Below are 17,448 nucleotides of genomic sequence, written 5' to 3'. Positions count from 1 at the left end.
TACTTACCCTATCTTTTTCCTTATCGATTATCAACTTTTGAGGAGCCGTTCTTTGAAGAGGTCCCTGAGGAGGATCAGGTTGATGTCTTGCACTACCATCCCTTTGAGGATTAATAAAGGATCTTAGCAGCTTTTGATTGTAAATAAGAAACATGTTAGTTTAAGAATTTTTATAATTTAATGCATTATAAGATCGAGGATTTTGTCTTATATCAGTATTTGACGATTTCTTTTGTTTACTTGAGAATCTTTTATAGATGTTAGTTAATTGTTGTTCCACTACGTATATTTTCTTTTCCATAAGTATTATTTCTTGTGATTATTCTATCAGGTTGTGTGGTTGGTTATCTCACACCTCAAGATTCTAAATGATGAATTAAAGGGATTCGTGTTGGAATTTCAGGGCATGACAAGTTCCCTCCAAAGTTAGGCAATATTGGAGACCATTGAAAATTAAAATTTGCAAAAACGTGAAGGTAAAAAGTAAAGATTAACTAAGCTTTAGAGAGAAGAAAAACGGTGATAAGAAAGAAAGGAAGAAAGAACGTCAAGGGCACAGAGAGATGAGGTTGAAAAGGTAATAGCACAATAGGAGGAAAAATTGGTGCAAGTCTCTTATTTATAAAAGAATGTGAAAGTACGTATGTTTGGGAGGATAGCCTTATCCAACCTAACCATTGTAGTCTGGTGTGTAGTGAACACGTTAGTAAAGCACGTAGATGGCCATAAATAAGAGGCGATTCGTCTTAGCCATCAAAGAAGATTTGAAACGACGCTGTATTAAATGCATCGATTCATTAAGGGCAAATGTAATGATAAAGGATCATAACAGTCAATTAGAAGGAGGATACGTGTCTCGAGAAAATGATGAGACTTCGTGTCTCCTTGAAAAGGGGTAATTGTAAAGGGAAATAATCGCATGGTCATTCAGACCAAACACGTGTTCAAGCCGGTTAAGTGGTATCATGCGTGAGTCAGCGTTCGCAACGTTACCCAGAAGCAAGACAGGCCAAGACTTAGCCTACCAAGTAGGGCAGGCTTAGTCAAAGAATATTCATAATCCTTATTTGTGCACATCAAACCCAGAGATCTTAGCGGAATCTCCCTAGAATAGCAAACTCAATGCCAAAGATTCCAATTACATTTAGGATCTTGGTAATCAGGAGATTCTTTGGGATTGCATCCTGTGAAAAGAGAAATCCTGATTCAGAGGAAGGTTCTATAAATAACAAAGTTGGTATAGGCTTAAAGGATCATTTTGGCAAATTAGAGTTCAACCAGTAATAATCATTATTCTTCTGTAACTCTAACTAGAGCGACAGAGAGTTTTTGGCAGGTACCCCACTTGTGCTAATAAGGAGGTGGAAGGAACGACTTTGGATCTGTAGGGCAGAGTCCATCAACACCTCACCAGAACCTGACCCCATAACAATTAAGTGACTTTTGTAACATGATTCTCATTGTGAATGTTCATTTTCTTATTGGACAGTCTTTGAAATAGAATCATCAATTTTAGAGTTATATTTTGGATATCCCAAACTGATTTTAGACTTGATATTACGAATTATTTTCTAAAAATCAGATTTTTGAATTGCCTCAATGGCTCCAATTTTTTTCTTAAAAGAAATATTCAGGCTCTTGAAGGATTTTAATGCTTTGGACTTTTTTGATTTTTAAGATGGATTTAACATTCAAGCTTTTGAGATAATCGGCTTTTAAAATCAATTCAATGTTTCCACCATTCAAATGAAAAACATATTTTGTGGTGATCAAATTTGGTGAACACATTCAGATTCTTTTAGGCTCTACATGAGAAGATGAGTATGCCATTTTTGGTGAAGTTTGATATTTTTCACCTTGGTGCAAGTAATTTGAACTTTAGGATAGTTAATGGATTGTAGCAGAGATCGATTTTCAAAAATTAGGTGGAATCAATGCCTAGCTAATACCTTTTGGATTCCAGAATATGATCCAATCTCTACCATAGACCGATCCAAATTTAATTCATAATCAAATTTTAAAAGGAGATACAAATATATTGAGAATTCGTGATCTACATCACTGTGGCATGGGATCATGATGCCAAGGTGATGTGGCCAAGAAACTTTTCTTAGTTAGAAAATCTTTTATAACATGGAGAGGATGGTCCTTAAGACAATAATGTTGATGTTGATTATCAACAATTACTTTTTGTTGGTAAAATTATGATCCCTTGACTCATACGAATGAATCATGAAAAAACCACAAGATCCAAATCCTTTAACTGGCAAATTCAATTACTGAGACTAACTCATAGGATAAATATCTCTGAGATTTGTGTCATGAAAATATTCATAAATCTCAAACATTGGATTTTACGTTTAAAGGGTTGGGATATGTTTTTTTTTGTTTTTTATATAACCCAATCCATCATGTACTTATCTCTATCTTCCACACGTTAGAAAAACCCCTTAATTCCTTCGGGAAATGATATTATCTTTTGTTAGGTAGAAAAAGACATAGGCTTCTTTAGGAAATAATAGAATCCAACGATGTTGGACACCCAGTGTCCAACAAACCATTTTGATGGGATACATACCCACTGTGATTCCTAGACCATAATCCCCGTAAACCTTACCATTTTACATCCATCAGATTCGTTACATGGATACAGTAGTATCCAACATTGTTCCACCCTCGAAATTTCATCATTTCACAGAAAATGATGCGCACTTGCTTGGCACTTGACAGTATGACAGTAAAGCAAATTTTTTGTCTTCGTTTGTCACGCCTCTGACTTGGTCCCTGTAGTTCTACATCGAGATCGTCCTTTTCGAATTAACTCAAATCTAGCAAGGATTCGCCAGAGTCCCCACACACGTGGGTCTCTTTCCTCTTGTGGGCGTACATTAAAGACTCGGTAAACAAACGGCACTAACTGGTGGGCCGGTGCGGTGTGGTTATGCTTTGTAGAGGTTGCGCAATCTCTAACGTCAGCCAACGGTTCATCTCGAGGGGTTCTCGCAGAACATTCTATGGGATGTTCTATTTACATACACCTAGATGTCTCATTATACCTACTTACTTGCCATACTTATCTTAAAAAGTAAAGTTTTTAATGCACACACTTAATTTACTAAATTTTAACTAGTTATGATTACACCCACCCAAGTGACTCTTCTACTTCCTCTCTCTATCCTTCTCCATCTCTTATTTGCATCTAGATAAGTTTCAATGAGGGTATTAAGTTTCGATTTTACTTGTTTTATTTTACCATAACATCTTAAAAATTCAATTGAATCAAAATAATTTATATGAAAAAATTTGTGTGCGAAATTTTCTATTCGATATGTTAGTATTCAATTATTTTTACAATGTTTGGTAGGTACCTGCCAATCCTATGCATAGAGATTCAATACTAGCATACCGAACATTAATATTTACCTGAGAAAGTTTTGTTCGATAGGTACCTACTATTGGGATTTTTTGGATCTCTCACTCATCAAGATCTACACCACAATTAATGTGTGTGTCCCTTTGGTCTTCTTAGATGATCTTCTTAGTTTTTTATTGTCTTCTCCAACGAATCTTCATTTTCTGGATTATCTTCTTCGTTCGCCTTAACCTGAAATGGTGTGATGCGGACCAAAGAACCTCTACCAATCAAGTTAATGCTTGATATAAATTACATAACAAAAAGAATAAAATAAGAACAATATAGTTTTGTGTGGCTTGTGTCTAAGGTTTGAGTAGGAGAGGCATACCGTTTATAGAATGTGCTCTTTAATGAGGGTAGTTAACTCAGTTGTAACCACTTACCAATGTTGTTTAGTATATATGCCTAATAAAACCTATGATGCTTTTATATTAATGAAAACCTACTCCTCATGATTCTTGTAACCTACATGAGGAGTGGTATGAAATATGTAATTGCTCTAACTCAGTGACTGTTCAGTTCTTCGAATTGATTCAGTCAAGTTATTTGTCTGCAACTCTTTCATGCACTGTGTATTTTACCTTGGTGATCAAGTATATTGTAATAACCTTTGCTACATAGGTAGCTTTAAGGTAATTAGTTATAATAATTTACTATGTTGCTACTCGGGCAATTTTACATAATTTTCTTAGTTTATCAATCTCTCTAAAGTAATTTCTAAAAGTAGAAGGATTAATAGTAATTGCTGCAATAATAATATCAACTACTAAGCAGAAGCAGAAAAAAGAGAATAAGCAATAACATCGACTAATAAGCAATAGCAAGAGAAGAATAAGAAATAGTAGCATTAGCTACAGAGTAGGAACAAGAGAAGGAAAAAAAAGCGGTAGAACAAGGTATTGTTGCTGACAAACTTGGTCGAATCACTTTAGTGTTTGAGAAAAGGGTCGGCCATAGTAATTGATATAAAGACTAGATCGAATCATCGAGCATCCTGAGGAAAATTTTTGGTAAGGTTCATTAGAAAATATAATTTTGATTTTTGTTATGTATATATACAAATATATATAAGTATAGTTTTGGTAGAATTTAGGAAATGTTTACATGATAAGTCAGATGAAAATAAATTGACGAAAAATCGAGACAAGAGGGAATACATTATAAAGACAGGTGATATAAGGAGTGTGAATTTTGGGAAACTGATAATACTAAAGGACAGATCTCAAAAAATTATTTAGAATGGATTATTCACATGTCAAATTCAAATGAGAATCGGGCCCAACCAAAATTATTTGTCTAATAGAGTTGACCAAAGTTAAAATCAACAAAAAAGTGACTCAATCAACTAAGGGTGGGAGCCACCATATGACCTAACCTAAGGAAAATGTGACGCCCCGCCAAACACTAACACAAATCCCAAGGTACTAGGTGGCACCTCTAAATTTGGGCATGGCTCTCTCTATTTATGTTAATGTTCCATGGAACTCGAAAACATCGTAATCTAATATACCACAAATTCTGATCATATATAAAGGCAACACGAAAAATAATAGCGGAAGACTGAAAATATCTAATACAAGAGTATATTAGAGTGCGGAAATTTAACAATATACAAGATTTTCAAAGTACTCTTACTCTAATAAAAACCTAACACTTACTCCAAAATTTACATACATCTTGGACGAAACTGACATCACTAAAGGGTGTAGTCCTGGTGCTCACCAAGCAATAGACTCTGATCGTCGATCTGATTGACTAGATACTCATTACTTAACAACTCTGCTCCAATCTCGGTAATTGCAAGTGCTGATACTAAAAAAAATTAGGAAGAAAATGGTAAGTAACGATGGTTGCCCAGTAAGTCCACAACCAATTCCTACTCATAACCTCCCCTAAACATGGTCGAGTAAGCATGCTGAACAGTTTAACATATGCAAAGTTTTACAAAAGAAAATACGATTAACTGGTACATATAGTTAGGGATGAGGAACTAAACAGTTTAAAAGTTTACGTCACATCAATCATTAGTACTCATTATACATTTTTCATCTTATGCAAATATAGTTGGCAATATTGAAATAGTAGACAATATTGAAATAGTAGACATGCTTATCAGTTTATACTTCAAAATATAACAACAGATACATAGTACAATTGGTGGAGTATTGGAATTAAAGAGTTGGGATTCACGACTGAATCGCTCCCAGCCGGGACATGATATTCCTCAATGACATCGTAGTTCTTGATTTTGTGGCTGGTCGTTGTTTACTACACTTGAAGGACTATTTATCCGGCTCAATCGGGCCGTTTGACGTGACCGTAAGCAATGGGTCTCTTTTCGATGTGTCAAAACGTTCGACTACTACTAGATTGTTAGTGATCACTAACTAATCATCTTCTTCTATGCCTATCAGGCGTGCATGTGATTTCCAAAATAACACTCCACTCGTATACGACCACCTTTACAATATACATTTACTGGTAAAGATAAGAAAGAAATGGACCCGGATTCCAGTTGTGACTCCACTCTCATACGCGTCTCATACATGTATGAGCTTGGTGATCCCTACCGTACATCCCAAGATAGTACATCCCTCTAGAGGATGTGACGCACTATCCCTTCAAGCATTCACAGACCCTTTAACAACTCACAAAATAGTTACATATATATATATATATATATATATATATATATATATATTTTTTATTTAAAACAAAAGAGAAATTAACAGAACAGGGTTGAGAATGGATATCCAGTTCCTATCATGCAACTGTGGCCACCCAGCCTAAAATAAATAACAGTACTCGGAGTCTCTATGCCAACATAAATTTAAATAAACATGCAACTCTTTCTTTAATAACCTGGATATCCTTCCACCAACCTACATTCAACATACAACATAAAATGCAGACATCACCCCTCGGTATGATTTTGACATTTTACTGATTCATCCCTTTCCCATTCTACCGTGTTTTTACTTCTTGACTTTTCGAACAACGTATTTCTTTTTCAAGTTTGCAAAATCACTTTTATCATTCGATCTAAAACTATCCAATTTTTGTTAAAATGGGGTCCCAATAAGTATGCGAAGGCAAACTGCCAAAACTGGAAAAATTAATGAAAATTTGGTTAAGTCTTCGAAACTCGATTTTTCAAAGTTGTTGAAAATAAAAACGGGTTTTGTATATGAAGGTCCTTGACAACATGAGAAGAGCCATGTAGTTTTGTAATTTAATTGAAAGTAATGCAAAAGATATCACGCCAATACTTAAAACATTATCATCGTGACGAAATTTTATTTTTTTCCCACTTCGTTTGAAGGAGTTACAAGGGCCATAAGTAGTCGTTCTGGCATGTTAAAAGTATGAGGAATCCAAAAAAATATCAGAAAATTTTTTTAGGCATTTTTATGTTTCACGGTAGCATCGTGAATAGTGCACGGTGGCACATGGTGGCACCGTGAATAGTGCACAGTGGCACCGTCAGAACGCTGAAAATTCACGAATTCTTCCATTTTTTCTCGTTTTTCACTCGTTTTCGATTCTAATAACTCACCCACGAATTAAATATTTAAACTACGATAAAACACATCAAACATAACTATTTCTAGCATGAATTTGAAGTAAATTAAGTGACATTCTATAAATTTAAAACATACAAAAGTTTCGAAACATCCCTAAATGCAATTTTCTGAAATCTATGATTATTAATAAGAATCGAGAGTCCCTTACTCTTGTGGTTGTTGGACACGATAAGCTAGTTTAGAAATGAAGGAGTGGTGGTCCGAAACATCGAATTTGGTGGAACTTGAATGTCAAACGAATCGGTTTAGTTTCAAAACCCTTGATGGAAGTGTTTTTCCCCTTTCTAATGACAAACAACGACTCTCCTACGATTTGGATGAGGCTCCAAGTGGTTATAAACAATTGCTGATTTTTGTGGGAGATCAAGAGAACGAAAAGAAAATGGAGGTTAAATGGGATGAGCACGTGGAGCTCAACAACGCCGACGACTTTGCCTTCTTCATCAAGGTTCAACTCGGACTCGCTTGCGATAAATCTTGATGGGAAGGGTTGAAACCCTAGATTTGGAGAATGGGCTGATCTTTTGTGAGTTGGAGAGTAGAAAGTGAATAAAAGAAATGAGTTGATTCTTTTTATAATAAAAGCTGAGGGCATTTTTGTATTTTTCATTTGTTTACATTTTCGACAAAATCTTGACCATTCGAACTCGAAAATTGACATATGAGTACTTCATTTCGAATAATTTTTCGTTACGGACCTCATGATATAGTTAAATTTTTCTGATTGTTCCTCTTCAAAAATTTACTATTTTGGGTCCCACTTAACGCAAAATTCGAGAATTTTATAACTTTTTCATCCGAACTCGAATTCAAACTTGCTTATAGGTTAAAGTATACATTTCAATCATTTTGAACCTAATGGCAGAGTTGGTTTTCATTAGAAATGATCAGAACCATATCCGAGTGTTTTACTCTAATTTCCTTTTTCGGTATTTTCCTCAAAATATCACCCTTTGACTTCTTCGAGATACGAGTTGAAAATTTGGGGTGCTACATTCTCCCCCCTTTAATAAATATTTCGTCATCGGAATTGAAATTGTATCTTATCAACGTTGTTGTCATTCCACTAATACGACATGTATAACAAACTATATTTATCTTCAATTATCGTCTACCCTTGGTTCTAAGCTAATCTCATTTTTCAATTCCTAAACCTTTAAGTCACCTATTTTCCATCAATCCAATATATGCATTGATTAATCACTACAATTCATTCTCATACTCCAACTAATTCATCATTTGTATAACTCTAAGACAACAATTAGCTCACATTATACCAATTTCTCAATAATTTTTATCAATAATTCTTTCACACCTTCTCTATCCTTTATCTTTGTTTTTCTCACCAACTACATCGTCCATTATGCGTACTTGTACTTGCAATAGAAATTTATTCCTCAATACACAGTTTTACTACAAACACACTACTACTATAATGCAAGTATTTACCAACACTAACTTCGCAATTCGTATTCAAATCCTTTATTCCTAATACACCAATATATCTACATTCGACTCAAGATTCCATGTTCTGCTTACCATGATATCACCTCGAGGCCTTTGTCAAGATCTTTATGATTTATAACCTTAATCAAGAGGGTAAATCCTACATCAAATAAATTATTTCACAAACTGACCACATGTGAAAGGTTTGACAAATACTTCTTCAACATGGACACGTGGAACACGCGATGACTTGCTCAAGATCTGCTCACCTACTTCAAACAGTCCCATAAGCTGCAAGTCATACGCTTTCTTTCTCTACTCCCAAATTCACAGTATCGACCAGTTACTGTTTAAATATCATTGTAATATCAATTGTTGCACGTACATAGTCACATTACTAGTTTTGCAAATATCTCCTCCTAATACCTAAAATATACTCATTAATTAACAAAACACACGTTACGATCCACCCCTTATTATATCCGCCTTGTTATGAAAACTACCTTCTCTATCTAACTCTTACCTATTGGAATTCTATCTGTTTAGCAATATTTTTTTGAATTTATACTATCTACAAATCCAACATGCATCCCAATTCATAAATTTATTTCTTACATCTCTTAATGAAACTCATCTTTCACACATCAAGTTTACCTCCAAATACTCATTCATTTGCGTCACATACAAAACTTCAGTTTTTGATTGAACACCTCTATTCTATAGGTTCCTACTTAATCTAACAAAAATGTCATTCTTTCTTCACAAGGTATCATTATAAACATCACTTACCCACACATACTTTTAGCCTTTACTCACATAATCTCAACCATATTATTTTCATGTTATAATTATATTTGTCCCCATAACACACATTTTCATGTGTAATGTTCTTTTCTACCCTACTCTACTATGCCTATCTCATCAATCTTCTTTGCCCCAAAGTACTCAATAATTTATAACTCTAGTAAGGGTGTAAAATCTTAGCAGAAGTATTTAATCTAAAGGAATCAATATTGAATAGAAATTCGATTTCTAACATTACAATTAGAAATTGTACCTTTCAAAATTTCGTCGGAGACAAGTGCTTTCTCTTGGGTCACAACCCTTGCTTGTGAGTGTGATAGATGACACTCTCTCCTAATATGTCCCACCTGACCACACACATAATATGTCAACACTTTTGTCTTCATAGATTTCTGTGGAGCGGGCAGTTGGAAAGTTGGAGCCTGTGATCTCTAGACCTACCTCGTTGGTTCTCTTGGCCTGCTAGTCCTGTTGGAGTTCCAGTCACTTTATGACTCAGTGATGAGGGACCCCACAATTCAGTAGTGGAGTAGCTCTATACTGTGGGTAAACTGATCCCGGGGCATTTGGCCTCGAATGCATCGACCTCTTGGCCGGGTCTGATCTGGAAGGAAGAGAGGTCGAGGGTTGACTGGTCTGTCCCTGACACATCTATAATTCTATCCCCTCCCATTTTCTACCACTAGTTCGGTCCGCTTGTGATGGTATAAGCATGTCATCGACCTTGTTAAAATTTGATGACCTTATTGTTCCTTGAATTGGCCCATCTAACATCTTTCTGAGCCATGCATCTTTAATCGGTCGACGTGGACCTAAGCATTACACCCCTGTGTGTCCCAACTTACCACACTCATAGCACGCAATCACTTTTTCTTTCAATCGATTTAGTATTATATGTTGTTATTTCCTACAAAACTCATCCATTTCTTGAACGGGTAATTCTATAGTCTCGCTTCTTATGTATGGTCATTTTCCCCGTGACCCTGCTAGTTTCGTAATTATTTGCCTCTTGTTGGATCCTAACTATCCTTCTTCAAATAGGCTTGGAGGCGATGATTGTACTATCCCTATTTCTTCTCGTAATCCTTCTTGTGCTGGGATATCTACTCTAGGGTCCTTTTGGGATTCATCCTTAAGATGGTGATCGAGTTTTTCTTCTATCCTTTTTAGTCTTTTCGTTAATTGACCCACCATGATCATTTGAGCCTCAAACATCTCCAATTGTCTCATTTCCATGCGTGTCTGACTCTGGGATAACCCCAAGATTACTTATATCAATTGTTTTATCTTGGTGAATTGACTCGACCCAGGTAGGCCTTTCCCACCAATTTGACTCCTTGTCATGGGTCCAGTTGTAACTCTGTTTTCTTGCCTCTTTTCCTAGCCTGCAAGTTTAGAAATTTTCTATTTATCAGAAGCAAGACACTTTTTCGAACTACGCCAACATCATTCTCAGGGAAAACATGAGCTACTATTATAATAAGGAATCTAGTAATGAACACCATTTTCATCACTATAGAATGAACCTAGAATCTTATCTTAGGCTTACTAGGTTCTACAGATTTCTAGACATGGAAGAGCTCGCAATCCCAATACAGAACTGCTAATGAGCTCGGATATAGAATTCCTAATGACGTGCTATGACTATCTCTAATGCCCGTGGTATCAGTCTATTCCTCAAAACATAACAGATCTGTATCCCATACGGATCTAATACTATGCTCTGATACCATCTATGACGCCCCGCCAAACACTAACACAAATCCCAAGGCCAAATCCCAAGGTACTAGGTAGCACCTCGAAATTTTGGCATGGCTCTCTCTGTTTATGTTAGTGTTCCACGGAACTCGAAAACATCGTAATCTAATATACCACAAATTCTGACCATATATAAAGGCAACACGAAAAAGAATAGCGAAAGACTGAAAATATCTAATACAAGAGTATATCAGAGTACGGAAGTTTAACAATATACAAGATTTCCAAAGTACTCTTACTCTAATACAAACCTAACACTTACTCCAAAATCTACATACATCTTGGACGAAACTGACATCATTAAGGGGTTTAGCCCTAGTGCTCATCAAGCAATAGACTCTGATCGTCGATCTGACCGACTAGATACTCATCACTTAACGACTTTGCGCCTGTCTCGGCAACTGCAAGTACTAAAACTAAAAAAAATAGAAAAGAAAGGGTGAGTAACGATGGTTACCCAGTAAGTCCATAACCAATTCCTACTAATTACCTCCCCTAAACATGGTCGAGTAAGCGTGTTGAACAGTTTAACATATGCAAAGTTTTACAAGAGAACATATGATTAACTGGTACATATAGCCAGGGATGAGCAACTAAACAGTTTAAAAATTTATATCACATCAATCATCAGTACTCATTATACGTTTTTCATCTTATGCAAATATAGTTGACAACATTGAAATAGTAGAGATGCTTTTCAGTTTATACTTCGAAATATAACAGCAGATAGATAGTACAATTGGTGGAGTATTGGAATTAAAGAGTTGGGATTCACGACTGGATCGCTCCCAATCGGGACATGATATTCCTCAATGACAATTGTAGTTCCTGATTTTGTGACTGGTTATTGTTTACCACGCTTGCGAGACCATTTATCTGGCTCAGGCAGACCATTTGATGTAATCGTAAGCAATAGGTCTCTTTTCGATGTATCAGAACGTTCGACTACTACTAGATTGTTAGTGATCACTGACTAATCATCTTCGTCTATGCCTATCAGGTATGCATGTGATTCCCAAAATAACACTCCACTCGTATACGACCACCTTTACAATACACGTTCACTGATAAAGATAAGAAATGAATGGACCCGGATTCCAGTTGTGACTCCACTCTCATACGAGTCTCATACCACGTATGAGATTGGTGGTCCCTAACGTACATCCCAGGATAGTACATCCCTCCGGATAATGTGACGTACTATCCCTTCAGGCATTCATAGACCCTTTAACAACTTACAAAATAGTTACATTTATATATTATTTTTCATTTAAGACAAAAGAGGAATTAACATAACAGGGTTGAGAATGGATATCCAGTTCCTACCATGCAACTGTGGCCACCCGGCCTAAAATAAATAACAGTACTCGGAGCCTTTGTGCCGACATAAATTTAAATAAACATACAACCCTTTCATTAATAATCTGGAGATCCTTTCACCAACCTACATACAATATACAACGTAAAATGCAGACATCACCCCTCGGTATTATTCTGACATTTTACCGATTCATCCTTTTTCCATTCTACCGTGTTTTTACTTCTCTACTTTTTGAACAAAGTATTTATTTTTCAAGCTTGCAAAATCATTTTTATCATTCGATCAAAAACTATCTAATTTTTGTTAAAAGTATGCGAAGGCAAACTGCCAAAATTGGGAAAATCGATGAAAATTTTGCTAAGTGTTGGAAATTTGATTTTTCAAAGTTGTCAAAAATGAAAATGAGTTTTTGTAGCTGAAGGTCCTTGCCAACATTAGGAAAGCCATGTAATTTTGTAATTTAATTCAAAGTAATATAAAAGATATCACACGAATACTTAAAACATTCCTGTCGTGACGAAAATTTATTTATTTTTTTCCCGTTTCGTTTGAAGGAGTTACGGGAGCCATAAGTAGTCGTTTTGGCATGTTGAAAGCATGAGGAATCCAAAAGAAATATCAAAAAAAAACTTCGAGCACTTTTTGATTTTCACGGTAGCATCGTGAATAGTGCACGGAAATTCACGAATTTTTCCATTTTTTTTCTTCGTTTTTCACTCTTTCGATTCTAATAACCCACTCACGAATTAAATATTTAAACTACGATAAAACACATCAAACATAACTATTTCTAGCATGAATTTGAAGTAAATTAAGCAACATTCTATAAATTTAAAACATACAAAAGTTTCGAAACATCCCTAAATGTAATTTTCCAAAATCTACGGTTATTAATAAGAATCGAGAGTCCCTTACTCTTGTGGTTGTTGGACACGATAAGCTAGCTTGGAAATGAAGGAGTGGCGGTCTGAAACATCGAATTTGGTGGAACTTGAATGCCAAACGAATCGATTTGGTTGCAAAACCCTCGATGGAAGTGTTCTTCCCCTTTCTAATGACAGACAACGACTCTCCTACGATTTGGATGAGGCTCCAAATGGTTATAAACTATCCCACTTGCTGATTTTTGTAGGAGACTAAGAGAACGAAAAGGAAATGGAGGTTAAATAGGGTGAGTATGTAGAGCTCAACAACGCCGATGACTTTGCCTTCTTCGTCGAGGTTCAACTCGGACTCGCTTGCGATAGATCTTGATGGGAAGGGTTGAAACCCTAGGTTTGGAGAATGAGCTGATCTTTTATGAGTTGGAGAGTAGAAAGTAAATAAAAGAAATAAGTTGATTCATTTTATAATAAAAGCTGAGGTCATTTTTGTAGTTTTCCTTTGTTTACATTTTGGACAAAATCTTGACCATTTGAACACGGAAATTGACATATGAGTAGTCCATTTCGAATAATTTTTTGTTGCGGATCTCATGATATGGTTAAATTTTTCTGATTCTTCCTCTATCAAAAATTTACTCTTTTGGGTCCCACTTAACGTGAAATTTGAGGATTTTATAACTTTTTCATCCGAACTCGAATTTGAACTTGCTTACAGGTTAAAGTATATATTCAATCATTTTGAACCTAATGGCAGAGTTGGTTTTCGTTAATAATGATCAGAACCATATCCAAGTGTTTTACTCTAATTTTCTTTTTTGGTATTTTCCTCAAAATATCACCCTTTGACTTCTTCGAGATACGAGTTGAAAATCCGGGGTGCTACAGAAAACATATTAGGACCATGGTTAGATTGCCTTATCGATTAGTATTGATCTTGGTCATGGTGACCATGCCTCCTTAGCCCCATTTGTCTCTTAACAAAGACTTATTTGGATACTTGGAAATACATTCTCAACCCCCAAGCCACTTTTTGGCTTAACCTCATGCAACCTTATCCATGGTTGATTAACCATGGTTACTTACTACACCCCACCTTTATATAAGCCTTATTTGAGATAATTTTGTCTTTTTCCTTATCTAAAAACTTGGCAACCTCATTCTCTCTCTAATCTTCGCTAATTCATCAACCTTCACATCGCAAAATCTCTATTGAAAACCAGCCCATATGCCTTCCTTCTTCCATAGCTTCCACCCACACAAGTTAGTAGACACTTTTGCTAAGAGAACTAGTTGGAATTTCGTATGGTTGGTTGCAAAGAGGTGTACAAGTATTGGAGTTATGGGAGTTCAATGATGGAGAGGAGAAATTCAAATTTCTCAAGTAGAATTGGAATGCCAACATTTGTAATAGGAATAAGATTTTAGATATATGCATAATAAGAATTTTAAGAAAAAGTATATGTTGAACATATATTTTAACATGTTTGATTTGCATGCCATATGATTTTGTATGGTTTAATTCTACCAATTTTCATGAATGATGGATAAAAATAAAAATTTATCAACCCCCTGAAGTCACATATGGAATTTAGAGGTTAAATGAAGTGTGTTAACAACAACAAAATCACAAACAACAAATATGTTCTTGTGTGTGATACTACATTGGAAGCCAAGGTAACACTTGCGATGGCACTTCATCCCACCACAGTGTAATTTTTAGTCCGATCACAAGTTGTCACCGAATGGTAGCAAGGGCCATTTTCCTTGTGTTTCCTTGGGGACTTCAATGGACCTCACCTAAGTTTTCAAAATAAACAATATTTCTTTGACACCATAAGTTTATTTACATAAACCAAGTTTTAAAAGTAACTTTCGTAATTTGATTGTGTAACACCCCGAAATCCCAACACGAATCTCTATGATTCAATAGTCAGAATCTCGAAATGTGAGGTGAACATACACACAACTTGATAGAACAATCATAGCCAACAATACTATGAAAAAGAACATAATCAGCAGAATCTATATTAGATAATCTCAAATCAGAGTAAAACAAAAGCTAATAATCATAAATTAAATTCATCGAATCCTTAACATCATAACCATTTCCTAAATACAGTCTTTCAAAATATATACATTGAATCCCACTAAATACATTACAACACACCCGCCAAACCACTAAACTAATCATCAAACTAGTGGTGGTTGCAGATCCACGACAAAACCCTCTACAAGAACCTCCTTGAAAGACTCCTCATAGGCAGGCTTTGCAAAAGCTAAAACATCTGAAAGGGAAAGGATAGGGTAAGTAACAAGGGAATGTTACCAAGTAGGATGAGCGTCGTTCTAGCAGTGAGTCATACATTCACAAGTAATCAAACTGAACAGTTAAATAATGTAAGTTTTCATAATGCTTCATACGATAAATGTCTAAACATACACAGTAAACAATTGTAAATAATTTCAATCTATCATTTAAAGTAACATATACATTTGCAAGTGAAAAATATCTATCACATAACAAAATAAAGAAAATACATAATAAGAACATGGTGGTGTAGTCGATAAAAGAGCAGAGGAACACGTTGATACAACTGCCTCGGCATGACAATCGATATTTCAAACTTAACTTTCGATGTGGAATCCTATAATTCGAATTTGATTGTATGGCTAGTGGACATACCATAGTTTTGGGATTGTTTATCGGGCTCAAATTAACCGTTGGCCAAAAACCCAGAGAGTTCACCTTACGATAAGGCCTACCATTTGACAACTACAGACTAACGGTGATCACTAACTAGCCTAGGAGACCCCTCATGTTGAAGCCTATCAAGAGGCAATACATATGAATCTCGCCTACCTCTACACTATATAGAAATCTCCTTTATACAGAACATTTCCCAGGAAAGAAGTAGGAGAAATTCTCAGGTTTCATAAGTTGCAATATGCTCTAAGATATTGTATACTACCGAAGAGCATATGAATTCGAGTGTCGATCCTAGATTGACCTGCCGCTTCCAGATATATAGCAACAAATCACTCTTTGTAAATTTTCTCACGACTATTTTTTTGTAAATAAATTATTTTCTTTTGTATATAGTATATCATTTTCTTTTATCGAAAATACAAATAAGGTTTAGTAGTATTTTCCAGTGATATCCATCTGTCATTCCCATCCATCAATCATTTCATCCCTCTATCTATCTATCATGTCTTATGTGGTACGACCATCATTTAGAACTGGAGGCACTGTCCCATCAATCAATCGAGAATATATATTATCTCTATCTATACATCAATCAATCGATCAATCAATCGTCTAACTTTCTATATATATCTATCAAGGTATCTTCATTTTTAAAGTTATTTGAAAATCATAGAACATCAACCAATTCCATTCGATTGTTTTGGTTGAGTAGCAAGGTTTGAAAAATGCAAGAAAATCATATGACGTGAAAGTTGGAAAAACTATTAAAATTTGGTTAAGTATTGAAAAAAGTGATTTTTCAAAGTTTTCGAAATTGAAAATGAGTTTTTGTACATGAAAGCCTTCAACAACATAAGAAAGGCCATATAATTTTTATTGCTTAGTTCAAAGTAATATTAAAGATATCGCATTTTCAAAATTTGATGAAAATGTCGAATTTTACGTTTTATTCTTGAAATCAAAAATTACATTTTGATACAATGAGATTGGGATCTTAAAACCATTCCCAATGTTCCAAAATGGGGAGTAAAACCTAAATTTCATTGAAGAACTTAAAGTAATAAATATTTTTAATGAAATGAAGGACTGAATGTATAAGCTGAGTGGGAAACAAAGCTAAAGGAAAATTTCAAATTCTGAAATTTTTGGGGTTTGATAGTGTTGGCAGTAGAGATAGGCTTGGCTGACGGTTGAGCCATCAGCAAGCATGAAACTCAAAATCGAAATTTTTTCGAAATGCCGATTTTTTACCGAAAGTCATCAAAACTTGTTCTAAACATTATACTATACATAAGATGATTAAAATACATCAAAAACACCAGAATTAGTCATAAATAAGCATGTAAACATGATTACAATCGTTCAAATATGAATAAATTGAATCAAACGATCGATTTATTGGTGATCGCATGGATTTTCTATGAAATTATCGCATAACTAGAAGGTAGAAAGGAAGGCATCCTACCTTGGACTATATTCGATGGTTGATCGGAGTTAAAAATTGCCTCTGACCAAATCTTCAAGTTTTT

This window comes from Akebia trifoliata, chromosome 7 (assembly GCF_017979445.1).
Source record: "Akebia trifoliata isolate Shusen 1 chromosome 7, ASM1797944v1, whole genome shotgun sequence".
Lineage (NCBI taxonomy): Eukaryota > Viridiplantae > Streptophyta > Magnoliopsida > Ranunculales > Lardizabalaceae > Akebia > Akebia trifoliata.
This window is presented reverse-complemented; position numbering follows the sequence as displayed.